Raw genomic sequence first — 18,272 nt, 5'->3', positions numbered from 1 at the left:
CCTCACTTGGAACTCTGCATCCTCACCCACGTCCACATCCTCGACCCCCCCCCCCCTACCCCTCAGCATGGTGGATTACGAATAGAGTAGACACAGACCGCTGTAAATAATTATGGAATTATATGCGTACACTTTCACACAGAGAGCGGAATCGTAACGCTAACTCCAGGCAGAAAAAAAATGGAAGGACGGCCGCAAACAGGCCCAGCAATGCAATACTGATGCACCAAAACTCCCACCAGGCACCCAGTAAAATGCAGACGGTCAGAGGTAGCCCAACCAAGGAGCTTTTTGTTGTTTTTTTTTTAAAAAGAATACAGGCTATGTACTGTGTATATCACTTTCCCTCTATCAGTCGCTGTGGCTGTATGCTGTGCGTCTCTAATTCACTGCAGACACAGGCCGGTGTATATAATCTTGGAATTATGTGTGTAGACTTTGTCGCTGAAAGCGGTATAGTAAGGCAAACTCCAGGCAGAAAAAATAGTCAGTAAGGCCACAAACAGGCCTAAGTGCAATAGTGATGGACTAAAACTCCCACCAGACACCCAGTAAAATTTAAACGGTCAGCGGTAGCCCTAAGAAGGAGCTTTTTGGGGTTTTTTTGGTCAAAGAATACAGGCTATATAGTGTGTATATCACTTTCCCTCTATCAGCCGCTGTGGCCGTATGATGTGCATCTCTAATTCATTGCAGACACAGCCCGGTGTAAATAATCTTGGAATTATGTGCGTAGACTTTGTCGCTGAGAGCAGCATAGTAAGGCAAACTCCACGCAGAAAAAAATAGTCAGGAAGGCCGCAAACAGGCCTAAGTGCAATAGTGATGGACTACAACTCCCATCAGACAACCTGTAAAATGCACACGGTCACAGGTAGCCGTAAGAAGGAGCTTTTATTTAAATTTTTTTTTAAAAAAAAGAATCCCGGCTTTATAGCGTGTGTATGACTTTCCCTCTATCAGGGGCTGTCGCCGAACGCTGTGCGTGAAGTTGACGGTAGACACAGAGCGGTGTAAAAAAATTTGGAATTATTGGCGTACAGTTGGAGGCTGACAGCGATTATGTAACGCTAACTGCAGCCAGAAAAACATTATACGGAAGGCTGCATACAGGCCTAGTTGTGCAATAGTGATGGACTACAACTCCCATCAGACAACCTGTAAAATGCAGACGATCACAGGTAGCCCTAAGAAGGACCGTTGTGGTTCTTGTACACAGGATCCTACACTACCACTCTCCCTATGTCAGCAACGCTGTCCTTGTACTATGTAGTACAGACTGCAGCCTGAGAACGCTATAGCTGTAATGGGGCTGCACGCCTGATATACAAAAAAAAAATAATTGCAAAACTGCTACCCGCAGCCACAACAGTAATGCACACGGTCAGATGTGGCCCTAAGAAGGACCGTTGGGGTTCTTGTACACAGGATCCTACACTAACACTTTCCCTATAGCAGCACCAGCACTGTCCCTGATCTCTCCCAGTGGTATCCAAGAGAGAATCCCGCAGCACACCAGGCAATACACTAACAGCGCAGAGGTATCCAGCAATGTATGCCAAGCCACTGAAGGGACTATGGACCTCCATTCCCCAAGTCAGACATCAACAAGGAAGAAGTGGTAGCATCTGTTGAGAGTTTTAAAGTAAAATCAGCAACTTTATTACTCCATATTCAAAGTGGTACAGGCAACGTTTCGACTACAGTTAGTCTTTGTCAAGCCTGCTAGTAAGCCGACCATCCAGATCTTAAATAGTAATGGCAAAGGAAATGGAGGTGGAGCAAATACCACCAACCACCAATCGAATACAGGAACACGATAAAAGACCAATTAACATATAATTAAAAGCAAAGTGCACTCACTTGATGCCTCATCCAACCCACATGTGTCCAGTCTAAGAAGGCACTGTAATGAACATATATCAGAACAATAATAAGCACCATGGGGCTGCATTCAGACGAACGTATATCGGATCGGTTTTCACGCCGAGCCGATATACATTGTCCTCGTGTGCAGGGGGGGGGAGGATGGAAGAGCCAGGAGCAGAAACTGAGCTCCCGCCCCCTCTCTGCCCCTCTGCATTGTTTGCAATAGGGAAAGGCGGGGGCGGGGCTAATTCTCAGAACTTAGCCCCGCCCCAGCCCGCCTCTCCCCATTGCAAATAGTGCAGAGGGCGGAGAGGAGGCAGAGAGGGGGCAGGAGCTCAGTTCCTGCTCCTGGCTCTTCCATCCTCCCCCCCCCCTGCACACGAGGAAAACGTATATCGGCTCGGCGTGAAAACCGAGCCGATATACGTTCGTCTAAATGCAGCCTAAGGTAAATGTTAAGATCACATGTGCCTGTGTAACGCTGTCAAACACGCCGAAAACACCTAATAGATAGTCACAAGGGATCCCTAAAGGAAGTCATGGCGTCACAGCGCAATGACGCGATTTGCGCATGCGCACTACATCAGGCATTCAGGGCAGCAGATCATGTACAGGGAGCGAAGGAGGAGACAACAAACACCCCCTAGCACACGTCATCACGTCAAAGCGCGATGATGTAATCACGCATGCGTCCCACACCGATGTAATGCCCCCAGGCTCAGTACTACTGAATGCCATCCGTAAGATGGCCACCAGACAAAATTGAACATACAAAGTTCTCAAATCTGCGCCACACCTAATATGGCCACTAACCTAGGTATACCCATGAATGCAAATGCCACACATAAGATGGCTACTCTGTTAAATAGCACAAGCACTTTGATCATTAATAGACATTGGCCCCTCCTTGCCAGGGGTATTAAGGGTGTTCCGGAATTCAGTAATAGACCCATGATGGCCTTTAGAAGGCCTCCCAATCTGAAGGATCGATTGGTAAAATCTATGGTTCCCAATGAGAATCATTCCCAACGACTTCTGGTGTCCCTAAAACCAGGCAACGTCCCCTGCCTAAATTGCATTTGTTGCGGCAATTTAGTTAAAGGGGATAAATTTCATCATCCGTACACGCGGAAGCGTTTTAAGATACATAAACGCTATACGTGCACTTCCAATTATGTCATCTATTTGATCACTTGCCCGTGTGGGCTTGGATATATCGGTGAGACGACACTTGAGGCGAGGTCTCGCATTATCAGACACAAAAGTACGATTCGTACGAAATGCCTTGAACTGCCTATCCCCAAGCACTTTGAGGATATGAAGCATAATATCAGTCAATTTCGGTATCGAATTATTGATGATGTTCCGCCACTCGCTAGAGGAGGTGACAGGAAACTTCTACTCAAAAAAAAGGAGCTCCGGTGGATACACACCTTAAATACTATGCATCCATTCGGTTTGAACCAAGAATATAATTATACACCATTTCTCTAGGCCTTTTCTGTTTCTCCTCTGCTCTTCTCTTTCTGTATTTTAGCCCATTATTTCCCTTTTTTCCTTGTTTTTAATCAAGTGTTGTGTTTTCTGTTTTAGGTGCTGACCTCATGCTTCGTCCACCCACCCAGTGTCACCAGTTTGGCTTCTTGCGCTATTATGCAATTTTTTCTTTTTCGTCCATAAAAATATTTTTTGTATGTTTTTTTTTTTCCCCACATGTGTTTTTATTGAATAAAATATGTTTGCTTCATTGGTCATGCTTGTGGTATTTTTTCATATTCTTTTGTTTTTATGAGAGAATTTTTTTTCTTGTAGTATTGATCTTGTGGTTCTCCTTTTTATTTTTTTTCTACGTTGGTTTATACACAGCGTGTATTTTTTTTTACATATTATGCTCTATACACAGTTCTTTTTTAAATCTTGGTCCCAACATATACTAGATGTGCTGGTTCACGCTACTGCTGTCTGTGTTCATTTTTTATCACTTGTGAATATTGTGCATACACTGCTTATATCAGCGGTTATCTTATGCACTACATATATGTGGGTTTTTGGGTTTTTTTTCCTTTTTTTATAATTTGTTTTTTTGAAGAATAAGTCTACTATGTCCATGTCTCTATTTTTCGCACATTGTGCGGATGATGTGTGGCATTTACATTCATGGGTATATCTAGGTTGGCGGCCATATTGGGTGTGGCGTCGACTTGAGAACTTTGTATGTTCAATTTTGTCCGGTGGCCATCTTATGGATGGCATTCAGTAGTACTGATTGGAACCTGGGGGCATGACTTCGGTTTTGCTTGTGCTATTTAACAGGGTAGTCATCTTATGTGTGGCATTTGCATTCATGGGTATACCTAGGTTAGCGGCCATATTAGGTGTGGCGCAGATTTGAGAACTTTGTATGTTCAATTTTGTTCGGTGGCCATCTTATGGATGGCATTCAGTAGTAGTGATTGGAGCCTGGGGGCATGACATTGGTGTGGGACGCATGCATGATTACGTCATCGCGCTTTGACGTGATGACGTGCTCTAGGGGGTGTTTGTCTCCTCCTTCGCACCCTGTACATGATCTGCCGCCCTGAATGCGCAAATCGCATCATTGCGCTGTGAGCCATGACGTCCTTTAGGGATCCCTTGTGACTTTCTATTAGGTGTTTTCGGCGTGTTTGACAGCATTACACAGGCACATGTGATCTTAACATTTACGTTATGGTGCTTTTTATTGTTCTGATATATGTTCATTACAGTGCCTTCTTAGACTGGACACGTGGGTTGGATGAGGCATCAGGCGAGTGCACTTTACTTTTAATTATATGTTAATTGGTCTTTTATCGTGTTCCTGTATTCGATTGGTGGTATTTGCTCCACCTCCATTTCCTTTGCCATTACTATTTAAGATCTGGATGGTCGGCTTACTAGCAGGCTTGACAAAGACTAACTGTAGTCAAAACGTTGCCTGTACCGCTTTGAATATGGAGTAATAAAGTTGCTGATTTTACTTTAAAACCCTCAACGGATGCTGCCACTTCTTCCTTGTTGATCTCTCCCAGTGTGTGACTGTGGCGAGCTGCGGGCGGCCCCACTTTAAATACTCAGGGGTCACTTGATCTCGCCAGCCACTCACTGCAGGGGGGTGGGATAGGGCTGGAACATCACAGGAGGAAGTTGCAATGCCTTCCCTGTGTTTCTATTGGCCAGAAAATGGCGCAAAACTTTCAGGGAAGGCAATAGAATCTACTCTAACATCGTGTGGTGCTCGCCTCGAGTAACGAGCATCTCGAGTACCCTAATACTCAAACGAGCATCAAGCTCGGACGACTACGCTCGCTCATCTCTATTTCTGATATATTGTGGATTTTTACAATTTTTTTTCATGCCTAGAATTGAATAATGAAGTTGCGACCCCTTTACTTTTCCTATTTAGGACGTAAATTGTGCAAATTTCAAGTTTTGTGCGGTAAAGATGTGTGTTATCAGTTACATTACAAAGGGGGGTCACTTACCTTTTCAGCTTAGAATTCAAAAATAAAGTTGCAACCAATTTGCTTTTCATATTTAGGACCTAAACTAAGATCATGCCAAGTTTCACGTTTGTGTGGCACAGAAGTGTGTTATTAGTTACATAACATAGGGGGTCACTTACTTTTGCACATAGAATTGAAAAATCAAGTTGTGACCCCCTTTACTTTTCCTATTTAGGACCTAAAGAATGGTTGTGGCAAATTTCAAGTTTGTACGACATCGGGAAGTTAGAGAATTAGCGACGAGTCAGTAAGTTAGTGATGGCTTTACACATAAGATTGACACAGTGCAACTAGCTGCCCTATTACATTTGAGCACAGAACTAGAGATGAGTGAGCACCAAAATGCTCGGATGCTCGTTCCTCGAGTCGAACTTTTCGTAATGCTCGAGAGCTCGTTTCGAGTAACGAACCCCATTGAAGTCAATGGGCGACTCGAGCATTTTTGTATGGGACCGATGCTCTGCATAGCTGATGCCTTATCAAACACCAGAAAACATCAGAAAGTCATGGAAACACCACAGCAACGGATAGGGAATGGCAGGGGCAGCATGCATGGCTGCATCTGAGGCTCCCAGGTCCCACTTTTAAGCCAAAATGGGGGGAAAAGTCTGGCGTCACCGCCTAACAATTTACTTCGGACAAACCCTCATTATCAAGGCACACGCACTGGCACACCTTAGCTAAGCACCACCCTACCTGCAACCAAGGACAATAATTGCCCGAGGGTGACACCGCTGCATCTTCTCCTGTGTTACATGCTGGCATTGCTGTCCAACCCCCTGCACGACCCTGCATCCACAGCGCACACAAAATATGCCCTGCGCAGCGTTCAGCTCGCCTCATGCCACACGCTCGCTTCATAGCCACACCACACTCATGTCAATTTATAAGTGCGGCACACATTTCTACCCTAGTCAGTCAGTGTATTTGTGCCAGACCGGTAAAACACCGCTATGGGAAGTCTTTGTGCACCCATAGCATAGGCAGATCCTAGTAACATTTCTGTAGCAAAAGTATAGGCGGACCCCATTAACATTTCTGTAGCAAGAATAGTGGCGGACCCCTCAAACCATTCAGTAGAAACTGCATAGGCTGACCCCAGTAACATTTCTGTAGCAAGAGTATAGGCGGACCCCAGTAACATTTCTGTAGCAAGAAAACATTTTTTAAAGATACAGCTCGCTGTTGCTTAGTTTGTAACAGAGCCTGGAGGCAGCCCTGTGAAAAAATTGGTTTCTGTTAAAGTATCAATACTTTTGAAACTTTGAAAAATTGTAAAAAACTTATAAACAGAGCCTTTTGGGTCGCAGAAAAATTGGCAGTTCAGCGTGATGACCTGCTGTTTTAGGAGGAGGAGGAGGAGAAGAAGTAATAATATCCGAGAGTGAGTGACAAAGCTAATTCCCCCTTTTTTTTTCTGGTGATAGAGGATGCAGTTTTCTCCTGTTGCAGCGAAAAGAATCATTAGGTTCCGCTGCTTTCCGCCACTGGAGAAGAGAAGTCTGGGGAAATCCAGCCTTTGTTTATCTTTATGACTGTAAGCATGTCGGCACTGGCAGTTGACAGGCAGGTACGCTTATCCGTGATGATTCCCCCAGCTGCACTAAACACCCTCTCTGAAAAGACGTTAGCGGTAGGGCAAGCCAGCGCCTCCAGGGCATACAGCGCAAGTTCGGGCCATGTGTCCAGCATTGAAACCCAATAGTTGTATGGAGCAGAGGCATCACGGAGGATGGTGGTACGATCGACTACGTACTCCCTCACCATCTTTTTACAGTGCTCCCTCTGACTCAGCCTTGACTGGGGAGTGGTGACGCAGTCCTGCTGGGGAGCCATAAAGCTGGCAAAGGCCTTGGAGAGTGTTCCCCTGCCTGCACTGAACATGCTGCCTGATCTCCTGCACCTCCCCTGCTACTTGGCCCTCTGAACTGCATCTTCTGCCACTAGCGCTGTCAGATGGGAACTTTAGCATCACTTTTTCCACTAGGGCCCTGTGGTATTGCATCACTCTCGTACCCCTTTCCTCTTCGGGAATGAGAGTGGAAAGGTTCTCCGTTTACCGTGGGTCGAGAAGGGTGTACACCCAGTAATCCGTGTTGGCCAGAAGGCGTCTAACGCGAGGGTCACGAGAAAGGCTGCCTAACATGAAGTCAGCCATGTTTGCCAGGGTCCCAGTATGCAACACATTGCTGTCCTCACTAGGAAGATGACTTTCAGGATCCTCCTTCTCTACAGCCCATACAGGCTGAACAGATGAGAGGGAAGCAGCATGGGTACCCTCTCCAGTGGGCCCAGCTGTCTCTTTCCCCTCCTCCTCCAAAACGCGCTGAGATATAGACATGAGGGTGGTCTGGCTATCAAGCGACATAGTGGCATCCCCCATCTCATGTTCCAACCGCAAAGCGACGGCCTTTATGCTTTGCAGTGAACTTCTCAGCAGGCAAAGCAGCCGGATGGTAACGCTAATGATTGCCGCATCGCCGCTCACCATCTGGGTAGACTCCTCAAAGTTTCCGAGGACCTGGCAGATATCTGCCATCCATGCCCATTCCTCAGTAAAGAATTGCGGAGGCTGACTACCACTCCGCCGCCCATGTTGCAGCTGGTATTCCACTATGGCTCTACGCTGCTCGTACAGCCTGGCCAACATGTGCAGCGAAGAATTACAGCATGTGGGCACGTCGCACAGCAGTCGGTGCTCTAGCAGCTGAAACCGACGTTGCAGGGTCCTCAGGGTGGCAGCGTCCATGGTGGACTTGCGGAAATTGCGGCGCGCCTTGCCGAGCAGGTCAGACAAGTGGGGTTAGTTTTTCAGAAACCGGTGAACCACCAGATTAAAGATGTGGGCAAGGCATAGCACGTGTGTGAGGCTGCCGAGCTGCAGAGCCGCCACAAGGTTATGGCCATTGTCACACACGACCATGCTGGTTGGAGGCTCAGCGGCGAAAACCAGAGGTCGGTCTGCTCTGTCAGACCGTGCAACAGCTCGAGGGCTACGGACTGCTGGCGACATGCTCACACTTCTTAATTGAGAGGTAGAGGTGGTGGAGGAGGGGGAGGGTTTGGAGGAGCTGGCATAAAACGCTGCAGATAACAGCACCAAGGTAGGACCCGCTATTCTGGGTGTGGGTAGGACGTGAGTGGTGACAGGCTCTGACTCGGTCCCAGCCTCCACCAAGTTCACCCAATGTGCCGTCAGGGAGATATAGTGGACCTGCCCGCCAGTACTTGTCCACGTGTCAGTGGTTAAGTGGACCTTCCCAGTAACCGCGTGGTGAGGGCACAATTTATGTTGCGGGAGACGTGCTGGTGTAGGACTGGGACGGCACACGGAGAAAAATAGTGGCGACTGGGGACCGAGTAGTGCGGGTGTTACGGCACTCTGCCCCCCGAGCGCCAGTTGGGGTGCCCTGATCTCCTGCACCCCACTGTCCCTGCCTACTTGCCTCGGCCCTGGCTAACCCCAGGCGGACAACTGGGCGGCAGTCCCTGCGCTGGCTAGGGACCTGGCAACTACCTGGATGGAACTACTAACAGGGGACAGAGTGCCGACAGAAGAGGCAGGTGTAACAGACCAACAAAACTACTAGGTGAATCAAGGCTGGAGGTGAAGCTCACAGGCAAACGAAGGATACTGACAAGCAACTAGGACAGACTAGAATAGACCTGACTAGAGGCTAGCAGAACCAATAACTGGCAGTGAGTTCAGGTCACTGCCAGTCTTTTAACTAAAAGCCTCCGCCCCGGGGCGGAGAGTGGGAGGAGCCGACTCTCCCACTGTTGCATAAGGGAGGTGGATGAGAGCGGGCGGCACCCTACGGGCGGACACGCCCACGCCGCAGCACGCTGGCTGCTCCACGCTGCTGCACGCTGGCTGCTCCACGCCGCCGGGAGATCCCTGACAGCACAGCTCCGGGACGCCGAAGCCGAGCTCGAAGCGGCGCGCGCCGGCCGCGGGACCCAGCGCCGCCCTGCATGGTAACATTACCCCCCCTCTGACGGGGGACCTCCGGGCCCCCGGAAACTCGACCAGGCTTATCTGGAAAACGACGGTGGAACCGCCGTACCAACACGGGAGCATGAACATCACATGCGGCCACCCAGGAATGATCTTCTGGTGGAAAACCCTTCCAGGCCACCAAGTATTGTAGGATTCCTCGACACCGACGAGAGTCCAGTATCTCCTGGACCTCGTATTCGACTTCATCCCGGACCAGGGTGGGCGGAGGGGGACCGGAGGTGGGTATCACCGAAGGGACAAAAGGTTTCAGCAGCGACTTATGGAATACCCTGTGAACCCTCCATGTGGCTGGCAACCCCAGCTCGTAGGCGAGTGGGTTCACCACACGTGTGATGGCAAACGGCCCCACATAACGTGGCGCCAGCTTCAAGGACGGGACCCGCAATTTGAGATTTTTAGAAGACAGGTATACCTTCTGTCCCACCCTGTAAGGTTCAGACACAGACAGACTCTTCCCACTGCGCAACTGCATACGGGCCCCCGCTGCCTCCAAGTTTCTCTGCACCTCTTTCCATACTCCCCGAAGCGTATCTGTGGCGTCATCCGCTGCCGGACAGAGCGACGGAGTAGGGATTGCTGTAAGGAAGCGAGGATGCTGACCGTATACACTAAAAAATGGAGACACCCCAGTAGAAGAACAAAGGCGGTTGTTTAGTGCAAACTCTACCAACGGCAGGAACTCTGCCCACTGGTAAGCCTTTTCGCTGGCAAACAACCGTAAATATTGCACTAAGTCTTGGTTCTTCCGCTCAGTCTGACCATTAGTCTGCGGGTGGAACGCTGACGAGAAGGAAAGCGACGTTCCCAGGTTTCTGCAGAAGGCACGCCAAAACTGCGACACAAACTGAACCCCGCGATCAGATACAATATTTTGGGGAACCCCATGTAGGCGAATTATTTCCTTTACGAAAATCGTGGCAAATTCTTTTGCCGAGGGTAGCTTTTTTAACGCCACAAAATGTGCCATCTTTGAGAACCGGTCGACCACCACTAAGATAGTGGTGCACTTCTGGGATTCTGGTAGGTCAGTGATGAAATCTACTGATAGGTGAGACCAGGGACTGGAAGGAACCGGTAGTGGTCTCAGGGGACCCTCCGGAGGACGCCGCTGACTCTTATTGCGAGCACAGACCGAGCAACCCCTCACAAAGTTGCGGATCTCCTGAGACATGCCTGGCCACCAGAAGTATCGGGAGCAAAGCTCCAGGGTCCCCTGGAACCCTGGATGCCCGGCGAGAGCCGACGAGTGGGACTCATCCATGACTCTAGGGCGTAGGGTCTCTGGCACAAACCATCTGCCCTCCGGCACCCCTGACGGAGCGTCCTGCTGAGCATCCTGTAGTTGAGGGACGAAGTTAGACTCTAACACTGCCACCACCACGCCGGGGGCTAAGATATTCTCGGGAGTCATGGTCCCACTGTCTGGTACCCCGAAACTCCGTGACAGGGCGTCCGCCTTCACGTTCTTCTCTCCGGGGATATATGTCACGACGACGTTAAACCTGGCGAAGAACAACGCCCACCTGGCTTGACGAGCAGTGAGTCTTTTCGCATTGGCGAGATATACCAGATTCTTGTGATCAGTATATACGGTAATTGGGTGTCTAGCACCCTCAAGATGGTGTCGCCACTCTTCCAGAGCCCATTTGATAGCCAACAATTCACGGTTACCCACGTCGTAGTTGCGCTCTGCTGAATTGAACTTTCGCGAAAAGAACGCACATGGGCTATAGCCAGACCTCCCACTGACTTCCTGCGACAATACTGCTCCTGTCCCCACTTCCGACGCGTCTACCTCAATAAAAAAGGGTAGTAGTGCGTCCGGCTGTATTAGCACCGGGGCAGTCGTGAATGCCTTTTTTAGACGGCTAAAGGCCTCAAGGGCTGCAGGCGACCACTTACCCAAGTCAGCCCCCTTCTTAGTCAAGTCGGTCAGAGGTTGAGCAATAACTGAGTAATTTCTAATGAATTTGCGGTAGAAATTTGCAAAACCTAAGAACCGCTGGAGAGCCTTGAGGTTGTCGGGTCTGACCCATTGGGAGATTGCTGCTACTTTATCAGACTCCATCTGAATCTCTGTGGGGGAAATTACATAACCAAGGAAGGATACTTGTTTAGAGCCAAATGTACATTTCTCTAATTTGACAAAAAGTTGATACTCGCGCAAACGGGTCAGGACTAACCTCAGGTGCCGCACATGTGAATCCCAGTCAGGCGAGTACACCAGGATGTCGTCCAGATAAATGACCAGAAATACCCCCAGGAAGTCGTGGAAGACTGCGTTCATAAAACCCTGAAACACAGCGGGGGCATTACAGAGTCCAAAAGGCATGACCAGTCATTCAAAATGTCCTAACGGGGTATTGAACGCTGTCTTCCATTCATCTCCCTCTCTGATGCGAATTAAATTGTAAGCCCCCCTTAAGTCCAGTTTGGAGAACCAGTGAGCCCCTACCACCTGATTCAACAAGTCAGGAATTAGGGGCAAGGAGCACTGGTTCTTCACAGTGATTTTATTCAAGGCCCGATAATCCACACAAGGCCTTAGTGTCCCGTCCTTCTTCTCTACAAAGAAGAGACCTGCCCCGGCAGGGGACCTGGACGGCCGGATATGTCGGTTGGCCAGAGCTTCCGAGACATAGGACTTGAGGGCTTCGTGCTCACGACCGGACAGATTGAAAATGGCTCCCTTAGGGATGGGACCGTCGGGAATCAGGTCGATACCACAGTCCCACTCCCTATGAGGGGGCAGAGCCTTAGACAGTCGTTTGGAGAACACATCCTGAAAGTCTGACAAATACTCCGGAATGAGCACCGTATCTGCGGAGCACACAGCTATGGTAGACAGGTGATTGTGACACGATGACCCCCAATGAGTCAATTCCCGGGTGGACCAATCAAATTGGGGGTTGTGCAGTGCCAACCAGGGCATACCAAGCACCACATCAACCGACATTTTTTCCATAACCAAGAAAGACAGTTCTTCCGAGTGGAGGACCCCCACCGTGAACTGTAATCTTGGGGTCCTCCATCGTACCAAGCCTGTAGAGAGAGGGGTGGCATCAATGCTGGTAAAATGAATTGGCGTCTTCAACGCCACAAATTCCGCCATCAGAGAACGGACAAAACCCAGACTTATCAAGTTAGCGGCTGCTCCGGAATCAATAAACGCCCGCCCTGATCGGGAAAAATCCCAGAATCTAACATGACACGGTACCAAAAGTTTAGGAAGTACCTGAAGTCCTAGGCGATCCTCCCTGCAATCGCCTAGGACTCGGAGTTTTCCGCCGGTTCCGGCTGCGGGCGTTGAGACCTCAGTGGGCAGGTTATCACCCGATGTCCAGCTTTCCCGCAGTAGAGGCAGAGACGATGCAACAAACGGATCCGGCGTCGCTCTTTGGGGTCCAGCGGGTCCACCTCCATCGGCTCGGGCGCAGAGACTGGTAAGGAGGAGGAGGGACCAGGGCCACTGACCTCCCTGACTCTACGGGTCTGCCTGTCCTGCTTCCTAGACCTGAGCCTCCTATCTGCTCTCACCGCTAGCTCCATAGCCTCCCTTAAGGACCCGGGAACGGGATGGGAAATTAACAGGTCTTTAACTGCGTCCGAGAGGCTCTGCAGAAAAACGTCCTTCAGCGCGCTATCGTTCCATGTCGTATCCCCCGCATAGCGTCTGAAGTTGGAGCAATAATCCTCCACACACGACAACCCCTGCCGCAGCGCCAACAACCGTGAAACCGCCAACCCCGCTCGGTCCGGTTCGTCGAAGATACCCCCGAGTTCCTGAAAAAAGGAGTCTACGGACTGCAGGCAGGAGGAACCCTCGAGGATGGAGAAAGCCCATGTCTGTGCCGAGCCCCGCAGCAGGGACATTGTCAGCCCGACCCTCTGAGCCTCCGACCCAGAAGAACGGGGACGCATGCGAAAAAACAGGCGACACGCCTGTCGGAAAACAAAAAAACTTGTTCCTCTCCCCAGAAAACACCTCGGGAAGAGGGCACTTGGGTTCGGGGCTGGTTGAGGCGTCCGACCCCTGCGACACCCCCCGCTGCTCCTGGGCCACCATGCGGGCGGATAAATCCTGGATCACAGGCACCAGGGCCTGCAGCTGGTTCGCGAGGGAACTGATCGCCTCCATGACAAAAACGGTTTTAAAGGGCCAGTTATTATGTTACGGCACTCTGCCCCCCGAGCGCCAGTTGGGGTGCCCTGATCTCCTGCACCCCACTGTCCCTGCCTACTTGCCTCGGCCCTGGCTAACCCCAGGCGGACAACTGGGCGGCAGTCCCTGCGCTGGCTAGGGACCTGGCAACTACCTGGATGGAACTACTAACAGGGGACAGAGTGCCGACAGAAGAGGCAGGTGTAACAGACCAACAAAACTACTAGGTGAATCAAGGCTGGAGGTGAAGCTCACAGGCAAACGAAGGATACTGACAAGCAACTAGGACAGACTAGAATAGACCTGACTAGAGGCTAGCAGAACCAATAACTGGCAGTGAGTTCAGGTCACTGCCAGTCTTTTAACTAAAAGCCTCCGCCCCGGGGCGGAGAGTGGGAGGAGCCGACTCTCCCACTGTTGCATAAGGGAGGTGGATGAGAGCGGGCGGCACCCTACGGGCGGACACGCCCACGCCGCAGCACGCTGGCTGCTCCACGCTGCTGCACGCTGGCTGCTCCACGCCGCCGGGAGATCCCTGACAGCACAGCTCCGGGACGCCGAAGCCGAGCTCGAAGCGGCGCGCGCCGGCCGCGGGACCCAGCGCCGCCCTGCATGGTAACAGCGGGACTGCCGCCGCCATCATGTTTTTGAAAGCCTCCGTTTCCACAAGCCTGTACGGCAGCATTTCCAGGCTGATTAATTTGGCAATGTGCACATTTTATGCTTGTGTGTGCGGGTGGGTGGCGGCGTATTTGCGCTTGCACTCCAACGCTTGTGTTAGCGACAGCTGAACGCTGTGCTGAGAGACATTGCTGGATGGAGTGGAGGACGGTGGAGGTGAGGGTGTGGGAGCAGGCCGGGAGGTATTCATGCCTGTGTCCTGTGAGGGGGTGTGACCCGAAGGCGGTGAATTTCCTTCGTCCCACCTTGTGGGGTGCTTGGCCATCATATGCCTGCGCATGCTGGTGGTGGTGAGGCTGGTAGTGGTGGCTCCCCGGCTGATCTTGGTGTGACACAGGTTGCACACGACTGTTTGTCGGTCGTCCGCTCTCTCACTAAAAAACATCCAGACCTTTGAACACCCAGACCTCTGCATGGAGGCTTGCCACGAGGGGGTTCTTTGGGAAACAGTTGGGGGATTCTTCGCTCTGGCCCTGCCTCTACCCCTGGACACTCCACCGCCTCTTCCAACCTGTCCTGCTGCTGCACTTGCCTCCCCCTCTGCAGCCCTGTCCTCAGTAGACTTAGCAAACCAGGTGCGGTCAGTCACCTCATCGTCCAGCAGCTCTTCCTCCGAATCCTCTTTGCGCTCCTCCCTCGGACTTACTGCCCCTTACTTCTACCTCACTGACAGTTAACTGTGTCTCATCATCCTCACCCACAAAAAGCTCTTGAGACAGTTGCCGGAAGTCCCCAGCCTCATCACCCGGACTCCGGAAACTTTCCAAAGGTTGGGCATCGGTCACGACAAACTCCTCAGGTGAGAGAGGAACCATTTTTTCCTACTCATGGCAGGGACCCGAGAACAGTTCCTGGGAGTCTGCCTGCTCAGAATATGTCATTTTCATGGAGTGAGGAGGCTGGGAGGAAGGAGGAGCAGCAGCCAGAGGATTCAGAGTTGCAGTCCCTAGGCCGTGAGTAGTGGACTGCGTAGAAGACTGAGTGGTCGATACATTGCTGGACGCATTTTCTGCCATCCACGACAGAACCTTCTCACACTGCTCTGTTTGTAATAAAGGTCTACCACGCGGACCCGTAAATTGTGATATGAAGCTGGGGACCCCAGAAAGTTGCCTCTCTCCACCATGCCCAGGAACTCGGCCTGTGCCCACACCCTCACTTGGACGTCCGCGTCCATGTCCTCGACCCTTACCCCTACTCCTCATCATGGTGGATTAAGAATAGAGCAGGGCCCAAATAAATTACCCCACTGTGCAGCACTGACAACTGTGGCTTAATTCACCGCACACGAGACTTGTAGCTAGAGGAGGCTCTATGCTGTGACTTGAAAAAATTAACCCGCTGTCTTGCGCTGATACCTTGGGGTAATTTACCGCTCACAGAGACTTGTAGATAATAGAGCTGTGTGGAGTGGGAGAAGACTCTAAAGCCAGTGGATAGTGCTGGTAGCTGCAGCTATCTCAACCCCACCAAGGAAAGGGTATTGTGAGACGCTCTGCACAGCGGCAGAGCTGAAATACTTTGCAGTGGACTAGGAAATATGACATTACTATTTAGCGGTGAGACCTCTGTCTAATGCACTGCAGACACAGGACGGTATAACTGAATTTGTTTGCAGTAGGCTAGGAAATATTACAGAGCAATTTCACGGTGAGAGCTGGTTGTATGGCACTGCAGACTGAGAATGCTATTACTGAAAGGCTGGGAACAGGCCTAGATGGGTAATACAAAAATTGATGCACTACTGCTCCCAGCCAGCCATAACTATAATGCACACGGTCAAATGTAGCCCTAAGCAGGACCGTTTGGGTTCTTGAAGACTGGATCCTACACTAACACTATCCCTATATAAGCAACTCTTTCCCTAAACTCTGCATAATACGCTGCAGACTGAGAACGCTATAGCTGATGGCCTCCACAGCCCGAGATGCTTAAAAAAAAAATTGGCGCACTACTGCTCCCAGCCAGCCACAACAGTAATGCATACTATGAAGATTGAGTAGCCCTAAGAAGAACCGTTGGGGTTCTTGAAGACTGGATCCTACTCTAACACTTTCTCTAAACTCTTCCAGCATGCGTCTGAGGCGAGTCACGGGCGGGACCAGTTTAAGTACTAAGCGGTCACCTGATTGGCCCAGCCACTCACTACTGTGGGGTGAGATAGGGCTGGCACGTCACAGCAGGAAGTGGTAATGCCTTCCCCGCATGTTTATTGGCTAGAAAATGGCGCTAAACATGCGGGGAAGGAAATGCAATTGACTTGAGTACCACGTGGTGTTCGTCTTGAGTAACGAGCAACTCGAGTACCCTAATGCTCGAATGAGCATCAAGCTCGGATGAGTGTGCTCGCTCATCTCTACACAGAACACATGCCTATATTATACATGGTTTGTTGTTAATGTGGACAGATATTCTTAAATGGATACATTTGTTTCTGGAAGACATCCAAATGTGGCTTCATGTTGTAGGTGTGTTTAAAGTGGCAAATGGTGATATGTAGTTCTGCAGCAATGTCAACACTTTAACATTTGTGCCTAAATTTCTATTCCTAGAGTTTCCATCATAAGAGGCGAACAACAAACATCACAGTAGTGTCTGCCACATCACTGACATGAATGGCTCCCAACAGATCCCACTGAATCTACTGACCATAGACTTTAATGTGTCAAAGGGAGACCACTTTGGTCTTCGTTTGACCAGACTTCTGATCATTCCTGGACAGAAAAGCACCGTCAACTAAAGTATGCTGTCCACGCAAAGTGATGGAAAGGAAAGAAAACCTGGTCAAACAGAGACCAAAGTGGTCTCCATTTGACACATTAAACTCTATGGCTATATATGTTTCCAGTGAAAGAGAGAACCCAGCCTGACAAAGATACAGTAGATACTAGATAGAAGACAGATAGACAGTCCCAGTGTGTGCTCACCCTACAGACACTCTACAGACCTCACCCTCCTACTCCACTATGATGCTAAATGCTCCCTCCTACTGGAGTCGGTGCTGAGACCAGACACCTCTATACAAAATACTGGGAACAATTACTGGAGTACCTGCTTGGCCGGTAACAGGACCTGCAGAGCTGATAGATGGAGCAGGACAGCAATCAGTATTATGACTCAATTTCAGCCTCACTGAGAATTACCTTTGCTCTGCCTCCTCCTCTTAGTGCCATTGGAGACACACCCTCTGCTGTTCTGTGTATGAGGAGTGAATAGAAGCAGTTAGCCCTGTCTATAATGAATCACATTGGCCGGCACAGGGTACAGTCAAAGGAGCCATTAGCACATACAATACATGGTCATTCTGCTCCTGGGCACAGATGTCCACATGTGACAAAATTCAGCCTCCATACAGTTGTGCAGCAGATGGTACACACCAAAATACTTTCCTAAAACTTATATGTCTAGGAGAGCACAGCAACATGGCCAAAAAGGCTGTTGACCCCTCTGTAGGCCCGGGTTGACACATAGATGACCCTGCACAATCCGAAGCCAGGCAAGTTCGTGTGTGGCAGTAGGGCCAACCTGCTGGCAGCTCTTTGCCTTGGCAATATCACACACATTCCTTGCCTGGCCCATGTGGTAAACCTGGTAGTGCAGCACTCCCTAAACAATTAGCCAGATTTACATCCACTGCTGGAAAAGGACAGGAAATAGAGATGAGCGAACGTACTCGTAATGAGTACTTACGCACCCGAGTACAGCCAATTTCGAGTACTTCAGTACTCGGGCGTAAAGATTCGGGGGGCGCCGGGGGGCGGGGAGAGGCGCGGCGGTGCGGGGGGGAGCAGCGGGGAACGGGGGGGAGCCCTCTCTCTCTCCCTCTCCCCCCCACTCCCCACTGCTACCCCCCGTGCTGCCACGGCGCCCCCCGAATCTTTACGCGCGAGTACTGCTGTACTCGAAAATGGCGGTGCTCGGGTGCGTAAGTACTCGTAATGAGTACGTTCGCTCATCTCTACCAGGAAACTGTGCTCACACATTCGGCATTCACACCTGGTTGCATTTTGTCTGG

General features: G+C 50.4%; 1 protein-coding gene across 3 annotated transcripts in view; it reads right to left on the bottom strand.

The window, feature by feature from the left end:
* LOC136622252 (alpha-1,4-N-acetylglucosaminyltransferase-like) overlaps positions 1–17,367 on the bottom strand; it is a 41,562-nt gene extending 24,195 nt beyond the window's left edge. For 2 of the 3 annotated variants that reach the window (XM_066598082.1, XM_066598084.1), the window contains exon 1: positions 17,309–17,367. The gene's annotated coding sequence lies outside the window, so the exon portion shown is untranslated. Of the gene's footprint in view, positions 1–17,300 lie in introns of all 3 variants that reach the window. The other variant, XM_066598083.1, reaches the window with a different exon arrangement.
* Positions 17,368–18,272: the final 905 nt, after the last annotated feature.

Source organism: Eleutherodactylus coqui, chromosome 1 (assembly GCF_035609145.1).
Source record: "Eleutherodactylus coqui strain aEleCoq1 chromosome 1, aEleCoq1.hap1, whole genome shotgun sequence".
Classification (NCBI taxonomy): domain Eukaryota; kingdom Metazoa; phylum Chordata; class Amphibia; order Anura; family Eleutherodactylidae; genus Eleutherodactylus; species Eleutherodactylus coqui.
Note: the sequence above shows the minus strand (reverse complement) of the source record. Positions and strands in the feature narration are given on the sequence as shown.